General features: G+C 39.3%; 1 long non-coding RNA gene across 1 annotated transcript; it reads right to left on the bottom strand.

Annotated features, from left to right (window-relative positions):
- Positions 1-1,275: 1,275 nt before the first annotated feature.
- On the bottom strand, positions 1,276-11,560 carry LOC138853506 (uncharacterized). Its single transcript, XR_011392680.1, has 2 exons — positions 11,502-11,560; positions 1,276-1,747 (listed from the first exon to the last, which is right to left on the bottom strand). It is a non-coding gene; the product is annotated as an uncharacterized lncRNA (long non-coding RNA).
- Between the last annotated feature and the right edge of the window lie 6,076 nt (positions 11,561-17,636).

Below are 17,636 nucleotides of genomic sequence, written 5' to 3'. Positions count from 1 at the left end.
ATCTCGGTCAATATTTTCAACCAAACACCATGTCAAACATCTGCTTTCCTATCATGCACTGCATGGGGCAATTTTTTTTTTTTTAATGCACACTCACTGCACACACCAATTTCTAAGTCTAGACCAAAATTTATCACTCAGCTCCCTCACAGTTCACAGCTATAGAAGACCCAGGCTCAATAGGTAGATGTAAGTGACCCAGGCACCATAACGCACAGTGGACCCTTGACCAACAATGGCATCGTATAACGTTAAATACGACTAGCGATACATTTTAATGCAAAAATTTTGCCTCGACTAGCGCTAAAAAACTCCAGACGCGTCCACGTGTGGCCTGAGCATGCCTCGCTTGTCCCATGGGTGCCAGTGTTTACAGCCAGCCACCACGGTCGCATCCAAACATACAATCGGAACATTTCATATTTTCACAGCGTTTTTAGTGATTGCACCTGCAAAATAAATCACCATGGGCCCCAAGAAAGCTTCTAGTGCCAACCCTGTGATAAAAAGGGCGAGAATTAGAATGGAAATTAAGAAAGATTTTGAAGGGTTTGGGGCTAATCCTGAGACGCCTATGCCAGTTGTGGAATCCATTGTGCAAATCCATAGTGTGCAAAGTGGGTTGAACTGCAAACCTTTATGGATGAAAAATCACCCTTACACAGCTATTGCAAGCCATGCTGGTGACTATTACAATGACAATGTTATGGCCCATTTTAGACAAATCTTTAAGGAATGGGAGGTACAGAGCTCTATGGACAGGTACGTTGTGCGACAAGAGGTCCAGTGACTCAAGCTGGTCCTAGTGGCATTAAAAGCAGGGAAGTAACCCCGGAAAAGGACTTGACACCAAGTCCTAATGGAAGGGGATTCCCCTTCTAAACACTAACACCATCCACATACTCCCCTCCTCGCATCCCATCAATCATCGCCAGATCTTCAATAAAGGTAAGTGTGATGTAATTGTACATGTCTTCTTCAGTTTGTGTGTATTAAAATTAATATTTCATGTGGTAAAAATTTTTTTTTTTTCAATACTTTGGGGTGTCAGGAATGGATTAATTTTATTTCCATTATTTCTTAAGGGGAAAATTAACTCTACTAACGATGAGCTCTCAGGAACGAATTAATATCGTTGGTCGAGGGTCCACTGTATATCTGTACGAGACAGATAAAGGGTTAATATACTCTGACAGTCCTACAATAACACCATGTGAACAATTACAAAATTATCGTATATTACTTTACAAGTAAATATGAAAAATTTTGGTCAGATTATGTACCAAAGATTGGAGGCCACAAGACTATATAGTCATTGCAGTACTATGACTCTGTTATTCTATTGGTTGGTCATGGAACACCAAAAATCAGTTGATTAACAAAACGTTAACCAACTGACACAAGGCACTGACCAAGGGTGCATTGTGACTAACCATAATTCATGTCTACAATCTTTCTGTATCCTACCTAGGTTGGGTAACAAAAGAAATTGAAGTCACCACAGGTCAATTAGAAGAAACTACGATAAGGGGAATAAGCTAGACTAACTAAAAATCTTGACACCACAGCAGTTCAAGCAAGTTTTATAGAATAAATTCATGTCTACCAAATAATCAAAGGGGCATCAACCGTGCAAAAAAATGAGAGAAAATCTTGTTGCTGAACAAAAGGAGATTTTAGTTAACTTAAAATTGTTAGTGATGAATACTGATCAGGAAAACCAGTTATTATTATTATTATTATTAACCTTCTAAGTACAGTGGAGCCCCGCATAACGATCACCTCCAAATGCGACCAATTATGTAAGTGTATTTATGTAAGTGCGTTTGTACATGTATGTTTGGGGGTCTGAAATGGATTAATCAACTTCACAATATTCCTTAAGGGAACAAATTCGGTCAGTACTGGCACCTGAACATACTACTGGAATGAAAAAAGTTCATTAACCGGGGGTCCACTGTAGTACCAAGCAGTATGACTTACAATATTCACTTAAGTTTCAACAGTAAAGAAGTAACTACTTACCAACAATCTCCACCAAATATAGGGAACACTCTTAGTGAACCTGCGGATTAAAAGAAATAAATAAATACTTCATTAAAGATAAAGAATTTATATACCAATGTATAATGTCAGTCCGCCCTAATTAACTTCAACAATAATCAGTTATTTAGAATAAATATCATCACTAAATTCAAAAGAAAGCTCAGTGTACCACATTACACAACTCACCCGTCATGATACACTATAATGGTTCAGGATCCAATTTGTCACACCTAGAAAAAATAATAAACTAAGTGAGAATGCTCTAGGTACTGCTGCATTACAAAACATCTGTTTAGGGTACACACTATCTTGCCACTATCAGAACTACCACATTAGACATTAAGAAGCTGGTAATTTAGCCAGTTTAACAAATTATAAAAAATCATTTTTTTATTAAAAAGACTGAAAAATAAACACTAGAAATTCTAGGCTTAGTACTAAAGCAACATTTTCCTTGTTCATTAATCACATCCTCAAACCTCTTATATTAACATTTGCCTTCAATTTTCAACTCATCACAAAAACAAAATTGAAGATTTACCCTATTTCTCAGAAAATATAACCAGGAATAACTGATGATGGACCATAATCATCTATTTTAGCAGTACAGTGGACCCCCACTTTACGATCACCTCCCAATGTGACCATTATGTAAGTGTATTTATGTAAGTGCGTCTGTATGTGTATATTTGGGGGTCTGAAATGGACTAATCTAATTCACAATATTCCTTATGGGAACAAATTCGTTCAGTACTGGCACCTGAACATACTTCTGGAATGAAATAATATCGTAAACCGGGGGTCCACTGTATTTCTTCCAGTCTTTCAAACAGTACGAAGAAACAGCCTATAAAACCATAAAAACCCTCCTAGAAAACATCTCAGTCAATATTTTCAACCAAACACCATGTCAAACATCTGCTTTCCCATCATGCACTGCATGGGGCAATTTTTTTTTTTAATGCACACTCACTGCACACCAATTTCCAAGTCTAGACCAAAATTTATCACTCAGCTCCCTCAGAGTTCACAGCTATAGGAGACCCAGGCTCAATAGGTAGATGTAAGTGACCCAGGCACCATAACGCACAGTGGACCCTCGACCAACGATGGCATCGTATAACGTTAAATCCGACTAGCGATACATTTTAACGCAAAAATTTTGCCTCGACTAGCACTAAAAAAACTTGAGACGCGTCCACGTGTGGCCTGAGCATGCCTCGCTTGTCCCGTGGGTGCCAGTGTTTACAAGCCAGCCACCGTGGTCGCATCCAAACATACAATCGGAACATTTCATATTATCACAGCGTTTTTAGTGATTGCACCTGCAAAATAAATCACCATGGGCCCCAAGAAAGCTTCTAGTGCCAACTGTGCGGTAAAAAAAGTGAAAATTACAGTGGACCCCCAACATTCGATATCATCGACATTCGATGCATTTTAACACAAAATTAACGCCTCGACGTTTGATGGAAAACCCGACATTCTATACGATTCGTACGAGACGTGTCCACATGTGGCCTGAACTGCCCCGTGTGTGCCAGTGTTTACAAGCCAGCCAGTGTGCGCGCATCTAAGGATACATTCCATATTATCCATATTATCACTGTGTTTGGTGCTTGTTTCTGCAAAATAAGTCACCATGGGCCCCAAGAAAGCTTCTAGTGCCAAGCCTTCGAGAAAAAAGGAGCTAATGACTATTGAAATGAAGAAAGATAACTGCAAAGTATGAAAGTGGAGTGCGTGTGTCGGAGCTGGCCAGGTTGTATAGCAAACCCCAATCAACCGTCTCTACTATAGTGAGCAGGAAAATGGCAATCAAGGAAGCTGTTGTTGCAAAAGGTGCAACTTCGTTTTCGAAACAGAGATCGCTAGTGTTAGATGTTGAGAGACTGTTATTGGTGTGGATAAATGAAAAACAGATAGCAGGAGATAGCATCTCTCAAGCGATCATTTGTGAAAAGGCTAGGCAGTTGCATGATGATTTGGTAAAGAAATTGCCTGCAACTAGTGGTGATGTGAGTGAATTTAAGGCCAGCAAAGGTTGGCTTGAAAGATTTAAGAATTACAGTGGCACACACAGTGTGGTAAGGCATGGCGAGGCTGCCAGTTCGGACCATAAAGTGGCTGAAAAATATGTGCATGAATTTAAGGAGTACATAGAGGCTGAAGGATTGAAACCTGAACAAGTGTTTAATTGTGACGAAACAGGCCTGTTTTGGAAGAAATTGCCAAGCAGGACCTACATTACTCAGGAGGAAAAGGCACTCCCAGGACATAAGCCTATGAAAGACAGGCTTACTCTTCTGATGTGTGCCAATGCTAGTGGTGATTGCAAAGTGAAAGCTTTATTGGTGTATCACTCAGAAACTCCCAGAGCGTTCAGTCAAAAGAATATCCTCAAGGCTAATTTGTGTGTGCTGAGGAGGGCAAACATTAAGGCATGGGGCACTAAGGACTTTCTATGACTGGTTACACCATGCATTTGCCCCCAATGTGAAAAATTAACTAATTGAAAAGAAACTAGACCTTAAGTGCCTCCTGGTATTAGACAATGACCCTGGTCATCCTACAGACTTGGCAGAGCGACTTTCTGGGGACATGAGCTTCATTAATGTCAAGTTTTTGCCTCCTAATACCACTCCTCTCCTGCAGCCCATAGACCAGCAGGTCATTTCCAACTTCAAGGAACTGTACACAAAATCTGTTTCAAAAGTGCTTTGAAGTGAACAGAGAAACTCAACCGACTCGTAAAAGAGTTTTGGAAGGATCACTTTAATATCCCCAATTGTATAAACCTTATAGGTAAGGCTTGGGAGGAAGTGGCTAAAGAGGACCTTGAACTCTGCTTGGAAAAAAGTGTGGCCAGAATGTGTAGACAAAAGGGATTATGAAGGGTTTGAGGCTAACCCTGAGAATCCTATGCAAGTTGAGGAATCCCATTGTCACATTGGCGAAGTCCTTGGGGATGGAGGTTAGTGGGGAGGATGTGGAAGAGTTGGTGGAGGAGGACAATGACGAACTAACCACTGATTAGCTGCTAGATCATCTTCAACAGCAAGAGGCCAGACCAGAGGAAACTGCTTCAGAGAAGGGGATAGAGAAATTGAAGTTGCCTACTTTAAAGATTAAGGAAATGTGTGCAAAGTGGCTTGAAGTGCAAACCTTTTTTGATGAAAATCACCCTGACACAGCTATTGCAAGCCGTGCTGGTGACTATTACAATGACAATGTTGTGAACCACTTCAGTAAAGTCATAAAGGAACGAGAGGTACAGGCCTCAATGGGCAGGTATGTTGTACGACAGATGTCCAGTGACTCTCAAGCTGGTCTTAGTGGCATTAAAAGAAGGGAAGTAACCCCAGAAAAGGACTTGCTACCTCAAGTCCTAATGGAAGGAGATTCCCCTTCTAAACAATAGGTTCAACACTCTCCCCTCCTCCCATCCCATCAATCATCACCAGATCTTCATTAAACGTAAGTGTCAATTATTCTATTGTTATTAATCAATTGTTATTGTAATTCTTCTATTGCATTAAACTTAATATTTCATGTGGTAGTTTTTTTTTTCCATACTTTTGGGTGCCTTGCATGGATTAATTTGATTTCCATTATTTCTTATGGGGAAAATTAATTCGACTTTCGATATTTTCGACATTCGATGAGCTCTCAGAAACAGATTAATATTCAATGTCGGGGGTCCACTGTAATTGCAAAGTACGAAAGTGGAGTGCGTCTCGGAGCTGGCCAGGTTGTATACCAAACCCCAATCAACGATTGCTACTATTGTGGCCAACAAAACAGCAATCAATGAAGCTGTTCTTGCAAAAGGTACAAGTTTGTTTTTGAAACGGAGATCGCAAGTACTCGATGTTGGGAGACTTACTGTTGTGCATAAACGAAAAACAGATAGCAGGAGATACCATCTCTAAAGCGATCATATGTAAAAAGGGTGGAAAATGCGTACTATCGTACCACGGTCAGCTGTTGCTGCACAACCATCAGCTGTTGGTGCACCACAGTCAGCTGTTGGTGCACCACAGTCAGCTGTTGGTGCACCACAGTCAGCTGTTGGTGCACCACAGTCAGCTGTTGGTGCACCACAGTCAGCTGTTGGTGCACCACAGTCAGCTGTTGCTGCACCACAGTCAGCTGTTGCTGCACCACAGTCAGCTGTTGCTGCACCACAGTCAGCTGCTGTTGCTGCACCACAGTCAGCTGCTGTTGCTGCACCACAGTCAGCTGCTGTTGCTGCACCACAGTCAGCTGTTGCTGCACCACAGTCGGCTGTTGCTGCACCACAGTCGGCTGTTGCTGCACCACAGTCGGCTGTTGCTGCACAACAGTCGGCTGTTGCTGCACCACAGTCGGCTGTTGGTGCACCAGTCACCTGTTGCTGCACCAGTCAGCTGTTGCTGCACCAGTCAGCTGTTGCTGCACCAGTCAGCTGTTGCTGCACCACAGTCAGCTGTTGCTGCACCAGTCAGCTGTTGCTGCACCACAGTCAGCTGTTGCTGCACCACAGTCAGCTGTTGGTGCACCAGTCAGCTCTTGTTGCACCATAGACAGCTGTTGGTGCACCATAGACAGCTGTTGGTGCACCATAGACAGCTGTTGGTGCACCATAGACAGCTGTTGGTGCACCACAGACAGCTGTTGGTGCACCACAGACAGCTGTTGGTGCACCACAGTCAGCTGTTGGTGCACCACAGTCAGCTGTTGGTGCACCAGTCAGCTGTTGGTGCACCACAGTCAGCTGTTGGTGCACCACAGTCAGCTGTTGGTGCATCACAGTCAGCTGTTGGTGCATCACAGTCAGCTGTTGGTGCACCAGTCAGCTGTTGCTGCACCACAGTCAGCTGTTGCTGCACCATGGCCAGCTGGTCCTAGTGGCATTAAAATAAGTGAAGTAACCCCGGAAAAGGATGTGCTACCTAAATTCCTAATGGAAGTGGATTCCCCTTCTACACATTAACAACTTCCATACTCTCCCCTCCTCCCATCCCATCAATCATCACCAGATCTTCAATAAAGGCAAGTGTCAGTTTGTGTGTATTAAAATTAATATTTCATGTGGTAAAATTTTTTTTTTCATACTTTGTGGTGTCTTGCACTGATTAATTTGATTTCCATTATTTGTTATGGGGAAAATTAGTTCACCTTTCGATAATTTCGGCATACGAAGAGCTCTCAGTAACGGATTAATATTGCATGCCGGGGGCCCACTGTACAATAAACACTTCATAAAACAAACATTAGAATCAAAATCCACTGGTTAAATTGTACTTTTAACTTCCTTATTTTCAATATTTATTGCAGTATATCTAAATAAGTACAGTACTATATTAGGCATAGAGAATATTTTTTTTAACATTCTGACATAATGGACACACCCATATTAGTCCAATGTATTGAGGGCTTACTGTCAATTCTTGGACCAATAATAATCTAATAAAATTTAAATAATAGTTTAAATCATATTTTTATAATTTTTTATAATTCAGCAATGAGAAACTAAGTACCATTTTAAAAATTATTTAAAAGAATGGGTTATTACAAATTGAGGAAACATACCTGATACAAGCTTATTCCAGGGGTGACCAGCAAAATCTGAGAAATATTTGTAGATTTAGAATTTAAACAATTGCAAAGCAATTCCTACAATTAATTAACAATCAGAGAGATTCCCAAATGGAAATTATTCATGGTCTCATCTTTCCTTATGGTATCATCATTTATGCAAAACAAGGAGAAAAATCTAAAATATAGTCAAGAATCAATGGGCAGATACCTTTATTTAAATAGTGACAATTGGTACATTAGATCACTGTATAATGTTTTCTCTTCATGACTGTATATCATTAACCACCATGAAGCTAAACTGATGCTACTATGCTCAGTTTAACATTGATGCAACATCCACATTACATCAACAAAAACTGAACATATTCAGTAAATTATTACAATTAGACAACTTGTGATCAACAAGGGTATTGTGCATAGATCAGCATGCATGCAGTTAACTCCACAAGACTGAATGCCTGGGCTGCTATCCAAGTTACTGTAACCCAGATAACACTAATTGGTAAATTACAAGAGATGTACAAATACCCGCACATAGAAGAGAGGAGCTTACGACGATGTTTCGGTCCGACTTGGACCATTTACAAAGTCACACTAATGAGAAGTAGAGCAGGACAGGTATATATAGGCAGGAAGCGGTAATGGTGGTGGTGGTGATGGTGGTGGTGGTGGGAGGTGGTGGTGGAAGGTAGGTGGTGGAGGAGGTGGTGGTGGAGGAGTGGTGAGTGGGTGGTGGTGGTGGGAAGTGGTGGTGGTGGAGTGGTGGTGGTGGAGTGGTGGTGGTGGAGTGGTGGTGGTGGGAGGGGTGGTGGTGGTGGGAGTGGTGGTGGTGGGAGTGGTGGTGGTGGTGGGTGGTGGTGGTGGTGGGGTGGTGGTGGAGTGGTGGGGTGGTGGTGGTGGTGGTGGTGGTGGGTGGTGGTGGTGGTGGTGGTGGAGGTGGTGGTGGTGGTGGTGGTGGTGGGTGGGTGGTGGTGGAGAGGTGGTGGTGGTGGTGGTGGTGGTGGTGGTGGTGGTGGGAGTGGTGGTGGTGGAGGTGGTGGAAGGTGGTGGAGGTGGTGGTGGTGGTGGTGGTGGTGGAGTGGTGGTGGTGGTGGTGGTGGTGGAGTGGTGGGAGTGGTGGTGGTGGTGGATGGTGGTGGATGGTAGTGGGGGGAAAATAATGTGCTGGTATTTGTGTATCGTTCCAGTCACGGTATTGTGCCGTTTTTGTTATTTACACGAGATGTAATGTCTTCTATAGTGTACAGATCTATTAAAATCAAAGTATTGTATAGGTTGATTATTCAGTGTCAAAAGTAATTCAATTTAGTGTTCGTAGTGTGTGTAAAGGTAGAAAGTTGAAAATGAGCATAGAAGAGTAAGGTGATGAAAAATTGGATATCAAATTGGGGAGTAGTAGTATGGAACAAGTGAATGTTTTCAGATATTTGGGAGTTGACGTGTCAGTGGATGGATTTATGAAGGATGAGGTTAATCATAGAATTGATCAAGGAAAAAAGGCGAGTGGTGCATTGAGGTACATGTGGAGGCAAAAAATGTTATCTATGGAGGCAAAGAAGGGAATGTATGAAAGTATAGTAGTACCAACACTGTAATATGGATGTGAAGCTTGGGTTGTAAATGCTGCAGCTAGGAGGCGGTAGGAGGCACTGGAGATATGTCTAAGGGCAATGTGTGGTGTAAACGTTATGCAGAAAATTTGGAGTGTGGAAATTAGGAGATGTGTTCATAAAAGTATTAGTCAGAGGGCTGAGAGGTTTTGTTGAGGTGGTTTGGCCATTTAGAGAGAATGGATCACAGTAGAATGACAAGGAGAGCGTATAAATCTGTAGGGGAAGGAAGGCAGGGTAAGGGTTGTCCTCGAAAAGGTTGGAGGAAGGGGGTAAAGGAGGTGTTGTGGGCGAGGGGTTTGGACGACCAACAAGTGTGCGTGAGCGTGTTAGATAGGAGTGAATGGAGACAAACGGTATTTGGGACCTGACGAGCTGCTAGAATGTGAGCAGGGTAATATTTAGTGAAGGGTTTCAGGGAAACCGGTTATTTTATATAACCGGACTTGAGCCCTGGAAATGGGAAGTACAATGCCTGCATTCTAAACGAGGGGTTTGAGATATTGGCAGTTTGGAGGGATATATTGTGTATTTTTATACGTATATACTTCTAAACTGTTGTATTCTGGGCACCTCTGCAAAAACAGTGATTGTGTATGAGTGAGGTGAAAGTGTTGAATGATGATGAAAGTAATTTCTTTTTGGGGATTTTCTTTCTTTTTTTGGGTCACCCTGCCTCAGTGGGAGATGGCCGACTTCTTAAGGGGGGGGGGGGGGGAGATCTGTATTGTCACTGCATAATCATTAGCCTGTACAAACACTTTGGTTTTTCTCCAGAAACCAAGAATTATTGCAACTGAATACAATGTTAATACAGCAATACCCACAATTTATTAGTGCATGCCTTTAAATAAACCAAGCAACATCACACCTTAAAAAAAAAAAAAAGTAGGTGAGGGACCCCAAAATATATATGTAATAAAGAAAAATCTTGTAAATGAGAAATTAAATCTCTCATGACTTACCAACATTTCAGTATTTGCTTCACCTGGTACATCTCTAAAGTGTTGCAGAGGAGTGCACACATTTAACCCTTTCAGGGTTTCGGCTGCACTAGTACGGCTTATGTGCCAGGGTCCTTGACATACAAGTACTCATAAATTCTAGCACCTTCAAATCTAGCCAGAGGAAGCTGGTAGGCCTACATATGAAAGAATGGGTCTGTGTGGTCAGTGTGCGCAGTATAAAAAAATCATGCAGTACACTGCGTAATGAGGAAAAAAAAAACTGACCGGGTTTTTGGATTAAAACAGCGACTTTGCACTGTATTTTCGTATGGTATTTACTGCTGTATTCTAGTTTTCCTGGTCTCATTTGATAAAATGGAAGACATTACAGAAATTGAGATGATTTTGACTGGTTTTACAATTAAAAGTACCTTGAAATTGAGCTCAAAGTAGCAGAAATGTTCGATTTTTACCAAAGTTCAAAAGTAAACATATCATGCTAAGCGTCCAATACACGTCAACTGGCGAGTCTAATATTCTTTCACAAGTGCGCCGGTATTATTTATACCATTTCTACACTAATGCAGTAGTCTGTATAACAGTAAATCTTCTATTTTTTGTGAGAATAAAAATTCAAAATGGAAAGCAAAAGAATTTAAGTGGGGCGTGGGGATGTGACGAACAGAGGAAATCTTAATTTAGTACAGGAATGTCTTTCTTGTTTATTCTGGACCCTATTCGGAAATTGGCACCTTTTGAAGTTTGTGTGAAATTGGCAAAATTGCTAAATTCTGACCACTGTATTGGAGAGTTGAAATCAGTAAATGGGTGGTTTCTTGTACTCATTCGATAGAAAAAATGAAGTTCTAGTGAAATAGGTATGATTTTTGTTGACTAGTACACTGGAATAGGCCGAAAATAGGGCTCAAATTGGGCAAAATCGCCAATGCGTAAACATCGTCGAGACCGCTAACTTCGCAAGAGCATAATTCTGCAAGGTTTCCATCAAATTTCATGCTTTTGGTGTCCTTATGATCGGGAAGAGATTTTCTATATTTTCCTAAGATTTTTTTTTTTTTTTTTTTTTTTTTTTGAGATTTGGGGGACCCAGAGAACAACTCTGAGAGGGCCTGTGGACCCTGAAAGGGTTAAGAATGGCTTAATCAAATTTCCCATGCTCATAAATGTATGAAATTATATAACCTTTAGTGTTTAAAAAGAATATTGAAAATAATGTTAATATTTTAGCTAACTTAAAATTGTTAGTGATGAATACTGATCAGGAAAACCAGTTGTTATTATTATTATTATTAACCTTCTAAGTAGTAACAAGCAGTATGACTTACAATATTCACTAAAGTTTCAACAGTAAAGAAGTAACTACTTACCAACAATCTCCACCAAATATAGGGAACACTCTTAGTGAACCTGCGGATTAAAATAAATAAATAAATACTTCATTAAAGATAAAGAATTTATATACCAATGTATAATGTCAGTCCGCCCTAATTAACTTCAACAATAATCAGTTATTTAGAATAAATATCATCACTAAATTCAAAAGAAAGCTCAGTGTACCACATTACACAACTCACCCGTCATGATACACTATAATGGTTCAGGATCCAATTTGTCACACCTAGAAAAAATAATAAACTAAATGAGAATGCTCTAGGTACTGCTGCATTACAAAACATCTGTTTAGGGTACACACTATCTTGCCACTATCAGAACTACCACATTAGACATTAAGAAGCTGGTAATTTAGCCAGTTTATCAAATTATAAAAAATCATTTTTTTATTAAAAAGACTGAAAAATAAACTAGAAATTCTAGGCCTAGTACTAAAGCAACATTTTCCTTGTTCATTAATCACATCCTCAAACCTCTTATATTAACATTTGCCTTCAATTTTCAACTCATCACAAAAACAAAATTGAAGATTCACCCTATTTCTCAGAAAATACAACCAGGAATAACTGATGATGGACCATAATCATCTATTTTAGCAGTACAGTGGACCCCCACTTTACGATCACCTCCCAATGCGACCATTATGTAAGTGTATTTATGTAAGTGCATCTCTATGTGTATGTTTGGGGGTCTGAAATGGACTAATCTAATTCATAATATTCCTTATGGGAACAAATTCGTTCAGTACTGGCACCTGAACATACTTCTGGAATGAAATAATATCGTAAACGGGGGGTCCACTGTATTTCTTCCAGTCTTTCAAACAGTACGAAGAAATAGCCTATAAAACCATAAAAACCCTCCTAGAAAACACCTCGGTCAATATTTTCAACCAAGCACCATGTCAAACATCTGCTTTCCTATCATGCACTGCATGGGGCAATTTTTTTTTTTTAATGCACACTCACTGCACACACCAATTTCTAAGTCTAGACCAAAATTTATCACTCAGCTCCCTCAGAGTTCACAGCTATAGGAGACCCAGGCTCAATAGGTAGATGTAAGTGACCCAGGCACCATAACGCACAGTGGACTCTCGACCAACGATGGCATCGTATAACGTTAAATACGACTAGCGATACATTTTAACGCAAAAATTTTGCCTCGACTAGCGCTAAAAAAACTCTAGACGCGTCCACGTGTGGCCTGAGCATGCCTCGCTTGTCCCGTGGGTGCCAGTGTTTACAGCCAGCCACCGCGGTCGCATCCAAACATACAATCGGAACATTTCATATTATCACAGCGTTTTTAGTGATTGCACCTGCAAAATAAATCACCATGGGCCCCAAGAAAGCTTCTAGTGCCAACCCTGTGATAAAAAGGGCAAGAATTAGAATGGAAATTAAGAAAGATTTTGAAGGGTTTGGGGCTAATCCTGAGATGCCTATGCCAGTTGTGGAATCCATTGTGAATCCATAGTGTGCTAAGTGGGTTGAACTGCAAACCTTTATGGATGAAAAATCACCCTTACACAGCTATTGCAAACCATGCTGGTGACTATTACAATGACAATGTTATGGCCCATTTTAGACAAATCTTAAAGGAACGGGAGGTACAGAGCTCTATGGACAGGTACGTTGTGCGACAGAGGTCCAGTGACTCAAGCTGGTCCTAGTGGCATTAAAAGAAGGGAAGTAACCCCGGAAAAGGACTTGACACCTCAAGTCCTAATGGAAGGGGATTCCCCTTCTAAACACTAACACCATCCACATACTCCCCTCCTCGCATCCCATCAATCATCGCCTGATCTTCAATAAAGGCAAGTGTGATGTAATTGTACATGTCTTCTTCAGTCTGTGTGTATAAAAATTAATATTTCATGTGGTAAAAATTTTTTTTTTTTTTCAATATTTTGGGGTGTCAGGAATGGATTAATTTGATTTCCATTATTTCTTATGGGGAAAATTAACTCTACTAACGATGAGCTCTCAGGAACGGATTAATATCGTTGGTCGAGGGTCCACTGTATATCTGTACGAGACAGATAAAGGGTTAATAGACTCTGACAGTCCTACAATAACACCATGTTGTGAACAATTACAAAATTATCGTATATTACTTTACAAGTAAATATGAAAAATTTTGGTCAGATTATGTACCAAAGATTGGAGGCCACAAGACTATATAGTCATTGCAGTACTATGACTCTGTTATTCTATTGGTTGGTCATGGAACCCCAAAAATCAGTTGATTAACAAAACGTTAACCAACTGACACAAGGCACTGACCAAGGGTGCATTGTGACTACCCATAATTCATGTCTACAATTTTTCTGTATCCCACCCAGGTTGGATAACAAAAGAAATTGAAGTCACCACAGGTCAATTAGAAGAAACTACGATAAGGCGAATAAGCTAGACTAACTAAAAATGTTGACACCACAGCAGTTCAAGCAAGTTTTATAGAATAAAGTCATGTCTACCAAATAATCAAAGGGGCATCAACCGTGCAAAAAAATGAGAGAAAATCTTGTTGCTGAACAAAAGATTTTCTTTTTAACACACCAACCATCTTTCACTCAGGTAGAGTACACAAAAAAAGTGAAACACATTCACCATCACTCACCTGCTTAAGGAACTATGGATGCTCTCTGCCAATTCCTAGATACCATGCCCCTTTCCATACATTTACTGAAGAAATGCATTAACTACTCCAAAACTATATTCCCATTAGCTATTTTATCCTCTTTTGTTATACTATCTCACTCCCCCCCCCTTCATATTTGGCTCTTCCTCACCTCTTAATATGTTATATTCCATGCCTTTTTGTTTTTATCTGTTCGATCCATTCATTTCCTAGACTCTCAATATATTTCTCTCCCAAACTTACATATTTTTAGCATAACTTTTTGAAAATCCTTGCCCACTTGCATTTGCTCTCCTTTTACACTCTTAACCTCTTATTCTCCAAATATACCTCCCTCCTTATATCAACTCTACCTTGTAAAAATCTCTAGTATGCTAGCTTTTTCTCCCTTATTACTACTACTTTACCTTATTACTCCACCAATTACTCTTCCCTCTTCCACCCACTACTATATCCACCAACATCTGCTGCACGTACCTTTCACCACCACCTCATTATTTATACTCTCACTAGCAAATCTTTTTTCCAAGAGTTCCCTAAATCTTACATTAAACTACCACCTCCTTTAATTTATAAACTTTCCCTTCTATCTTACTGATCACTTTCTCATAGTACACCATCTACCTCTTACTCACACTAAATAATGAACCGATATATCTGAATTTTGGCCAATTTAAAAAGAATCCATAATTAACAAGGTAAACATTCATGTCACTAAAACATTTCCTCTGTTCATTAGTCATGTTCCCAGGCCTCTCCAGTTTGAATTATTTTTCACACAATAATTGAAGATTTACTTTTATTTCTCAGATAATCAAATATAACCAGAAAGATTGATCATGGTTTACAGTGCCCTAATAACTTAATCAGATTATGAAAAACCCATACAACAGATTGGGGTTGTAAGAGGTCCTTGCCTGTCCTCCAGAATATCAGCAAAAATAGAATATTTCTGCTACTTTGAGCTGAATTTCAAGCTACTTACAAAATCATCTCCATTCCAGTAATGTCTTCCATTCTATCAAGTAATACCAAGAAAAACCCAATAACAGTATAAAAATTATCCTAGAATACAGTCGCTATTTTAACCCTTTCAGGGTCCAGAGGCCAAATCTCCAAGTGTGCACCAGGGTCCAAGAATTTAAAAAAAAAAAAAAAAAAAGTTATTTTTTCTTATGAAATGGTAGAGAATCTTTTTCTGAAGGTAATAAAACAAAAAGTACGAAACTGATGTAAAATTGATGCAATTATGCACTCGTGAATTTTGATGTGTCAGTGATATTTACGCACTGGCGATTTTACCGACTGACTCCCATTTTGGGCCAATTACATTATTCCAGTCGAATAATGTAATTTAACAATTTAACACAAATTTCAAAATAGGGTCCAGAATAAACAATGCAGGCATTCCTGGCACTAAACTAACATTTCTTCTGTTCATTAGTTACATTTTCAGGCTTATGCAATATTGTTATGCAATATTGTAATAATTGTCTAAATAATATCACCACATTTGTGAACGTATATTACACCCACCAGCTGGCATGTATTAGACGTGTGAGGTCACTTGTTTACTCTTCAACAGACAAAAATTTAACATTTCCACTACCGAGCTCAATTTCAAGTCATTTTCAGTACTAAAACCAATCAAAATCATCTCTATTTCTGTAATATATCTTCCATTCTATGAAATGAGACCAAGAAATCACAAATATACAACTATAAAAAACATACAAAAAAAACTGCAAAGTCGTTGTTTTAATAAAAAATTACGGTCTCTGTTTTTCCCTCATTATGCACTATGCTGCAGGATTCTTTTTTTTTTTGGTGCACACATACCACATAGATGTATTCTATCATATCTAGGCCCAAATTTACAGATCATAGCTTATCAGAGAGAGCTGAGCTCATGGCGTAGATCTATGGTTTGGACCCTCAACTCAAAGCTGTAGAACTACAGCATGAATCCTGAAAGGGTTAAACCATACACACCCAATTTTGTTTTTTCCATCATACACTGCGTGGGTCAGGTTTTTTTATATGGTGCACTGACCAAACAGACCCACTCTAAAAAGAAAAAAAGAAAAAAAAAAAAAAAAAAGGCACAATACCGTGACTGGAAAAATGGAAACAATGGGTTATTTGTGTATTAGACCCTTTCTCTCATATCAAGGCAAAAAATTTACTGCTCAGAGCTCATTTGAGAGAGTTGAGCTTAAGATATCAAAAGCCCCTAGCCTCAATAACATACTTCTACGTGATGGACAGTGAAAGGATTAAAGGCATCCTGCCCCTCCTAATATAGGAGCTTAGGAGCTTTAATAGAAAGTGTATCACATGCCAAGACAAAACCATTCCCATTACTATATTTGCTAATTGTAATATTGTTACATATTTTGTACTACCTCACTATTATAAATATAATTTATCACTTCAGTTACCTACTAACTTTTACATCAATAAGCAATAAGGTGTATTAAAATGTACTGCTCCTTAACCTATGTCAATACAGAGTAAGAGTTAGGATTTGTCTGAAATGCCTAGGCATGCTAGTAGCCTTCTTTGTAATTAATATTTTATAATATGTAAACCACACATTGTAAGGTTTGCAAGGAAAGAAGCATTTTCATTTTCATCATTTACCCCTTGTAAATGATAATACAACAATCTCTCTTTCTCTCAGATTCACTTGACCTAATCCAATTTATTTCTCTCCACTGAATACCTATCTCCTTCAGCTTTGTTTCACCTACAGGTAAGACATTCAGCATCATAACGTATTTGTTCTTTCTGTACCTAACATCTTGCATGTTTATGAGACAAAGGAACCAACAATCCTATTATAGTGCAAAAACAATTACAGGATTCCATTTCACACTCACTTGGCAACACAGTAGTGCCTCCCCAGGTGATTACTGACTACCAACCTACTACTTTTCATATACTCTCCCAAATTCATTCATTCAACCTTTGTAACTTGCCTTCATGGGGATTAAAAAAATAACCAATGGAAAAATTAAATTTTGGAAATACAGTAAACCCTCAACAAAACTGAGTTTAGTATTAGCCCTTTATCGCCCAGCCTCGAAAACTTTCTAGCTTAAGGATGCATGTAAGCAATTTTGCGCGTGCGCTCAACCAAAAATCGAAAAATTATGGAGTTATATATACCGAAAAATAGCTTAACTCTTTGGCAACACAATGGTACAAGAATCAATGTTCTAAGACGTTTCTACAAGAAATTATAGTCATTTATATCAGGTATGGTAACGGCGATGTAGGTACCGCGTCTGTTCTCAACCCATGTATTTTTTGGAATTTTTTCCTTGTTTTTTATTGCTTTTTCTTTGCATTATTCTTTCTAATATAATAATTGATTATTTGGCATCAT

The sequence above is a fragment of the Cherax quadricarinatus genome, chromosome 32 (assembly GCF_038502225.1).
Source record: "Cherax quadricarinatus isolate ZL_2023a chromosome 32, ASM3850222v1, whole genome shotgun sequence".
Classification (NCBI taxonomy): Eukaryota; Metazoa; Arthropoda; class Malacostraca; order Decapoda; family Parastacidae; genus Cherax; species Cherax quadricarinatus.
Note: the sequence above shows the minus strand (reverse complement) of the source record. Positions and strands in the feature narration are given on the sequence as shown.